Source organism: Oncorhynchus masou, chromosome 19 (assembly GCF_036934945.1).
Source record: "Oncorhynchus masou masou isolate Uvic2021 chromosome 19, UVic_Omas_1.1, whole genome shotgun sequence".
Taxonomy (NCBI): Eukaryota; Metazoa; Chordata; class Actinopteri; order Salmoniformes; family Salmonidae; genus Oncorhynchus; species Oncorhynchus masou.
Window position 1 is genome coordinate 10,302,281 of NC_088230.1, and position 7,883 is coordinate 10,310,163.

Consider the following 7,883-nt stretch of genomic DNA (forward strand, 5'->3'; position numbering starts at 1 on the left):
ACCTATCCAGGATATATAATACACATCATGCATATGCATATTATGCATAGTGGGAGGGGTTGGGCATGGCTGTGAAATTGTTACATCCCATAATTACAGGAAGAAAGAATGGAAGAAAGTGAAAGCAAAGACGTGAGAGAGAGAGAGAGAGAGAGAGGCAGCCCAGTCTAAGCTATTCCCTTTCCTTGCACCCCTAAAGCTAGGACAGCATAGTACCTGCCCATTTTACAAAAACCTCTGATCCTTGATGAAAACCTGCTCCAGAGTGCTCAGGACCTTAGACTGGGGAGAAGGTTCATCTTCCAACAGTACAACGACCCTAAGCACACAGCCAAGACAATGCAGGAGTGGCTTCGGGACAAGTCTCTGAATGTTCTTGAGTGGCCCAGCCAGAGACCTTACTTGAACCCGATCTAACATCTCTGGAGAGGTGTGAAAATAGTGATACAGTGACGCTCCCCATCCAACCTGACAGAGCTTGAGAAGATCTGCAGAAAATAATGGGAGAAACTCCCCAGATACAGGTGTGCCAAGCTTGTAGCTTCATACCCAAGAAGACTCAAGGCTTTAACGCTGCCAAAGATGCTTCAACAAAGTTCTGAGTAAAGAGTCTGAATGCATATGTTTGTAGATGTGATATTTCAGGGTTGTTTTTTTATACATTTGCTCAATTTAAAAAATATATATATTTGCATTGTCATTATGGGGAATTGTGTATAGTTTGATAAGGGGGAAAAATACTATTTATTCCATTTTAGAATAAGGCTGTAATGTAACAAAATGTGGAAAAAGTCAAGGGGTCTGAATACTTTCCAAACAGTAAGTCGTTCTGGATAAGAGTGTCTGCTAAATGACTCCAATATCAATGTGAACAGTGCCAATGAGAACCTTCCTCGACAATCTTTTTTTTTAATGAATCATTATTACATACTTTAAAAGTTGTTTAGAAATGTGTGAATGACTTCAATTAGCCTGCTAACATTTACAAATGTGGGAGTCATGATTTAAGGCGAGGAACCACAGGCTGAAAATAAAATGTTACATTTATAAATTCTGAGATTTTTTTGTATATCTATATCTAATTATTATTCACGATTCAATCAGGACTATCCATAATCATGGTAGCATCCACATTAATGTAAAAGTGTTTAGAATAAAAGTGACTCCAAAATAACAGCATAAATTATTTACCAATAATTTCTATTGGACAAAAAAAAAATCTGAAACACAATCAAAACAAAGCAAAGCAAATGCATCCAACAAGTTTGTCGTCACTATCATTGTATGCTAGGAATATGGGACCAAATAGTATACTTTTGACTACTTTTATACACAAAATAATTTGTCCCAATAACTTTGTTCCCCTAAAATTGAGGGACTATTTACAAAAAGGGCTGTCTTTTCTAAAGTTCACCCCAAATGGATGAAAATAACCTCAAATTAAAGCTGACAGTCTGGACTTTAACTTGGGGCGGCAGGTTAAAGCGTTGGACTAGTAACCGGAAAGGTTGCAAGTTCAAATCCCCGAGCTGACAAGGTACAAATCTGTCGTTCTGCCCCTGAACAGGCAGTTAACCCACTGTTCCTAGGCCGTCATTGAAAATAAGAGTTTGACTGACTTGCCTAGTTAAATAAAGGTTAAAAAAAAGTACCTTCATTGTATCATTTCAAATCCAAAGTGCTGAAGTACAGAGCCAAAATAAAACAAAATGTGTCACAGTCCCAATACATTTGGAGCTCACTGGATGTAGTAACTTACTTTGAAGAGATTGTGATTGGGTCTACAGTGCCTTCAGAAAGTATTCCATTGACTTTCCACATTTGTTTGTGTTACAGCCTAAATTTAAAATGGATTCAATTGAGTTTTTGTGTCACTGGCATATACACAATACTCCATAATGTCAAAGTGGAATTATGTTATTTGAAACTTTTACAAAATAATAACACATTTCAAACTGAAATGTCTTGAGTCAATACGTATTTAACCCATTTGTTATGGGAAGTAAAAATGTGCTTAACAAGTCAGATAATAAATTGCATGGACTCTGTGTGCAATAATAGTGTTTAACATTGTTTTTGAATGACTACCTCATCACTGTAAGGTCCCTCAGTTGAGTAGTGAATTTCAAAGTTTCTACCACAAAGACCAGGGAGATATCCTTTTGTGCACGGTGAAGTTATTAATTACACTTTGGATGGTATATCAATACACCCAGTCACAACAGAGATTTCCATGATTTCCATAGGCAGACCTCATACTGTCTGTGTGTACTCGCTAACACACTTAAAAAAAAATGTAATCATGTAATAGTAAAGACCATAGGTTGCTCATTACTTTCAAGTTTTGGGGAAGCTTACAATTTGTCCTATCATTTTACCAATCTGCATGCCAGTTATTAATATTTATATACACACATTTTTGTGTGAACTGTCTAATTTCAATAACATTTTTGTTTCTCAAACACTACATTAATTGCACTATACCACTGCTACACCTGGCTATCAGTGGAGCCTTGTCTGGCTGCGAAACAGTTCATTCAGCCTCATTTATTGTCTTAAAAAAAAACATAGCTCATATGGCTGACTTGATTAAAAAAATGTGGTTTCTTCTGACAATTGAGATGTACAAACTATTTCAAGGGGACAAGGGGATAAGAGGCAATCCGTAATTTTGATTAAGACATTAATGAGCGAGCTAGGACAGACAAGGTCAATATAACTATTTGTTCAGCACTTTTGAAATGTACAGAGACATAATTCAGAACATGGGCCTTACATTACAGTGTTCTCCCTGTACACCAAGTCAGAACTGTAGGATAAATAAAGCAGGCATATAAACAGACAATAAAGCTCTTACAATATTCAATGATTACATTTCTCTAAAACAGGTTATAGGCTACATGTGCACCACCAAGTCAGAACAGTAGGCAAAATTAAGAGATGAACATATACCAAATTATTAGGGTGAGGCACATGGGCTACTAACAGCTTACTACACAACATACACCTAGTATTATTTTCTTAGCTACAGTATACACATCTCCCTGGCATATTCCATAATTTATGCAGCAGCATACAAGACATTCTTAGACTTGGGACCACACAGCCATTCCACTAAATAGTAGGCTAATGATTGCTTTGCAATGCTTGCAGTTAGCTACTGATTCCTTCCAAACCACTCATTGTTGAATTTGTGATTTCCAACTTGTTGTGCAATGTTTATGTCCAATGGCCAATAAGCACCGATACGTTTTATCTATAATTTATCTTCATTATTTCTCTTTATACGACAATGATTTTGCCAGTAGATTGTCGACTTGATTCATGATGATGACTGCTAGCTAAGACTTTGAAAGTATGATGTTGACATGATCAGTCCAATCAGAGCTACTGTTGATATAACATGATTTGACGTCATTTTATCTGTGGCCAATGACATTGAGCCTTCTTGGATATAATTATTCTAATGTAACTCTATGACAGCACCCAAGGGGATTTCATTTTTTTCAGCTCTACCCTTACGGCTCGTGTTCACTAGCACTTGGCAAATTGCTGTGTGCTGATTAGACTGCCCAGCGTGGCTCGCTTGTGGGCGTGCTGGCAGCATGCACGCCCACGTTGCACGCCCACGTTCGATTGTGCATCAATAATTCAGCGCAGCAAGTTTGTATGGAGGTCTGGTTATTAAATGGTTAAATAGTTTTTCCAATCATCCATATGGCTGGGAGAACCTATTCAAGTAAGTAAATACATTTAAAAAATGTAAAACAAAATGCTGTATTATTAGCTAACTAGCTACAGTGAAGGCTAACTCAAATGAGCTGCTAACGTAGCTAGCTAGCTATCTAGCCAACATAACATAATGTATAGCTAGCTAAGTGAATTAAATATCACCAACTACTTAACTTCATATTAGTTAGCTATCTTTATGTATTTATCACTGTAAAAAAAACTCCAAATGCATTTGTAGGTAGCTAACTAACCGCCATGGAGGAGGGTGAAAGGATAGCAGCCCCAACTGTCAAAGTGAGCGAGGAGGCTATTCTGAATAGGGCAGGTACTTTTGCGTAGTTCCAGTCACTAGAAGTGAGGATGGGGATAATAGTAACATAATATTCACTGCGGTCTAATTTGAGTATAATGAAGTCTGTTTCTTGTGAGGTTTTCTGTCCTCAGATACAGAGAGCTGTGAAAGCCTGTCTGCAGATGAAGAGGTCCAAATGAAGAGCAGTGGTTCTCAGTCCTGGTCCTGGGGACTCAAATGGGTGCACATTTTTGTTTTTGTCTCATCTTCCATATTCCTACAGATACCTTGTAACTGGAGATTCCTTCAAAACGTTTGCCTACAGTTACTGTGTCGAGCACTGCAAGGTTGGGTGACCAGGGCCATCCTGGGACTGCCTCCTGGGGGAATTCAGGTGTGTGAAGGCTACCTGTGTCCTGCATAACTTCCTAAGGATGGACACGAGGACCAGGAGGGGATCTGCAACTCGCCAACGCGTGCCAGAGGAGAAGACTGCTGCTCTGCAGGATGTTTCAAGGATGGGGTCCAACAACGCAGCAAGAGAGGAAACCTATGTGTGGGAAGTCTTCACCTCCTACTTCTTTGAAGAGTGTGCTGTTCCCTGGCAACACCATAGACTATGCACAACCAACGGTTCTTTTAAGAGCCATTCACATTGCAATAAGAGTGTTCTTCCTTTTACTTAGCTATGTCAACTGCAGTTATTCAATTCCAAGTTTCTCGCTCTTTGATTTCTACTTCTCAGGTGAGGGAACTGTTTCGGTAAGGGTGTGTTGCCTGTACAAAAACAAACAGGCTATTTTAAGTCACCCATATTGAAAAAATGTAGAACAATTAGACACCCTGTAACCCACAATCATGTATCTGTAACGGCTTTCTTCTGTTGAAGGAGGAGCGGACCAAAATGCAGCGTGGTACTTTTGAGACATATTTATTGAAGAACGAAAAAACACGAACAATACAAAAACAACAAAACGGAAACGTGAAAACCTAAACAGTCCTATCTGGTGAAGACAAAGAGACAGGAACAATCACACCCTGGCCTGACCCAATAAATGAAGATAAACATAATAAATATAGACCAGGGCGTGACAGTATCAATCTGACTGACGGACTGTGTTGTGCAGTAAGCAGGCTCAGGTGTATAACAGTGGCTCCTTCCACCTTCAAAGAATAGGCAAGATGGCTAACCATGGAGAATAGTAAGACACTTCATTATTTATAGAACTATACTATATTGTTTGTCCTTGTGTGTCTGTGCATGTTTTTCAGCATAAAGTACTCTGCAGCCACTTAGTGTGGACAGCAGGTGAGGCCACACACACAGATTCCTGTTGAACAATGTCTCTTTAACTACCTTATTTTCTCAATAACAGTTTCTCTCCTTCACTTTATCCCTCACTCCCCTTTTCCCTAAATCCTCTAGGTTATATCAGCTGTGTCGGTGAACCCCTCCTGCATCTGAACTGGCTACATAGAGTGCACAGCATGATCAGAGGGGAGGGGTGAGAGGTCACTTGGTCAGCTCAACAGGAAGTATTATTAAAGAGATGCTCTACGTTGAAATACAAAGATGTAGTAGTCCCAGAGTTAATGATCCAAGGTCAGTTTTGCATTTCACCTCCTGATGGTTATGTTGACTGACAATGTTAGAAAAAAAACAGGGCTTAAACATGCTTTCTCTCTCCATCTGTCTCTCGTCTGCAGGTATGTTTTGATGTGAGAGAGGATGCCAACCCCCAGTCCCGTCATCGCCACCTCACCCGCTCTTAAGATAATCTTCGGGCCGACTGGGAGCCCAGGGCTGGTTAGGAGACACTACTAGAGACACTATTATGTAATTGTGATGACCTGAGAGAATATGAAGTTTAGCAGCACTGTTTAGTAATCCCTGCTCCTCTGTTCTTACCTCTTTCCTTTCTGTCTTTTATGCTCTTTCTCACCTCTTTCTTCTTCTGTTTTTATAATGCACCCCAGATGTGCATTGAAGTACAGATTTAACTTGTATTTATAATATAACAATTATAATAGTATAATGCATGTATTATGTATTTATAAAACTTGAAAATTCTTTCAATAAAGCGTTTCACATTCTCGACTGTGTCACGCCCTGGTCGAAATATATTATGTTTATTCTTCATTTATTCGGTCAGGCCAGGGTGTGACATGGGTTATTGTGGTGTGTTTTTGTCTTGGGGTTTTGTGGGATGTCTAGCGTTAGTCTATGGCTACCTGAGGCGGTTCTCAATCAGAGTCAGGTGATTATCGTTGTCTCTGATTGGGAACCATATTTAGGCAGCCATATTCTTTGTGTGTTTCGTGGGTGATTGTCCTTAGTGTCCTTGTTCCTGTCGCTGTGTTAGTTTACACTAGTATAGGCTGTTTCGGTTTTCGTTACGTTCATTACATTCTTTGTTTTGTAGTATTTGTATTGATTCGTGTTTACGTTTGTTGATTAAACATGGATCGCAATCTACACGTTGCATTTTGGTCCGACTCTCCTTCAGCGCATGAAAACCGTTACAGAATCACCCACCACAAACGGACCAAGCAGCGTGTCAACAGGCAGGAGCCACAGGAGAAACAGCAAAGGCAGCAACAGCGGCGCAATGAGGATTGGACATGGGACAATATATTGGATGGCAAGGGTTGCTACACATGGGAGGAGATCCTAGCGTGAAGGGATCGCCTTCCATGGGAACAGGTGGAGGCAGCGAGGAGAGCAGAGGCAGCCGGAGAGAGGAGCCGGCGATATGAGGGAACACGGTTGGCTAGGAAGCCCGAGAGTCAGCCCCAAAAATTTCTTGTGCTTACCGGGGGGCTAGAGAGACCGGGCAGGCACCGTGTTATGCAGTGGTGCGCACGGTGTCCCCAGTGCGGGTGCATAGCCCGGTGCGGTATATTACAGCTCCTCGTATCGGCCGGGCTAGAGTGGGCATCGAGCCAGGTAAGGTTGGACAGGCTCGGTGCTCAAGAGCTCCAGTGCGCCTGCACGGTCCGGTCTACCCAGTACCACCTCCACACCCCAGCCCTCCGGTGGCAGCTCCCCGCACCAGGCTTCCTGTGCGTGTCCTCGGCCCAGTACCACCAGTGCCAGCACCACGCATCAGACCTACTATGCGCCTCGCCTGTTCAGCGCAGCCAGAGCCTTCCTCCTCTACAGCGCTGCTGGAGTCTCCCGCCTGTTTAGCGCAGACGGAGCTGTCAGTCTGCAAGGAGCTGTCAGTCTGCAAGGAGCTGTCAGTCTGCATGGAGCTGCCAGTCTGCATGGAGCAGCCAGAGCTGTCAGTCTGCAAGAAGCCGCCAGAGCTGTCAGTCTACATGGAGCAGCCAGAGCCGCCAGTCAGCATGGAGCAGCCAGATCTGCCAGTCAGCCAGACTCTTCCAGATCCGCCAGTCAGCCAGACTCTTCCAGATCCGCCAGTCAGCCAGACTCTTCCAGATCCGCCAGACTCTTCCAGATCTGCCAGATCCGCCAGACTCTTCCAGATCTGCCAGTCAGCCAGACTCTTCCAGATCTGCCAGTCAGCCAGACTCTTCCAGATCTGCCAGTCAGCCAGACTCTTCCAGATCCGCCAGACTCTTCCAGATCCGCCAGTCAGCCAGACTCTTCCAGATCCGCCAGTCAGCCAGACTCTTCCAGATCCGCCAGTCAACCAGACTCTTCCAGATCCGCCAGTCAACCAGACTCTTCCAGATCCGCCAGTCAGCCAGGATCTGCCAGAACCGTCAACCAGCCAGGATCTGCCGGATCCAACTACCTGGCTAAGCTTCCTCTCAGTCCCGAGCTTCCCCTCAGTGCTGAGCTGCTCCTCAGTGCTGAGCTGCCCCTGTCCCGAGCTGCCCCTCTGTCCCGAGC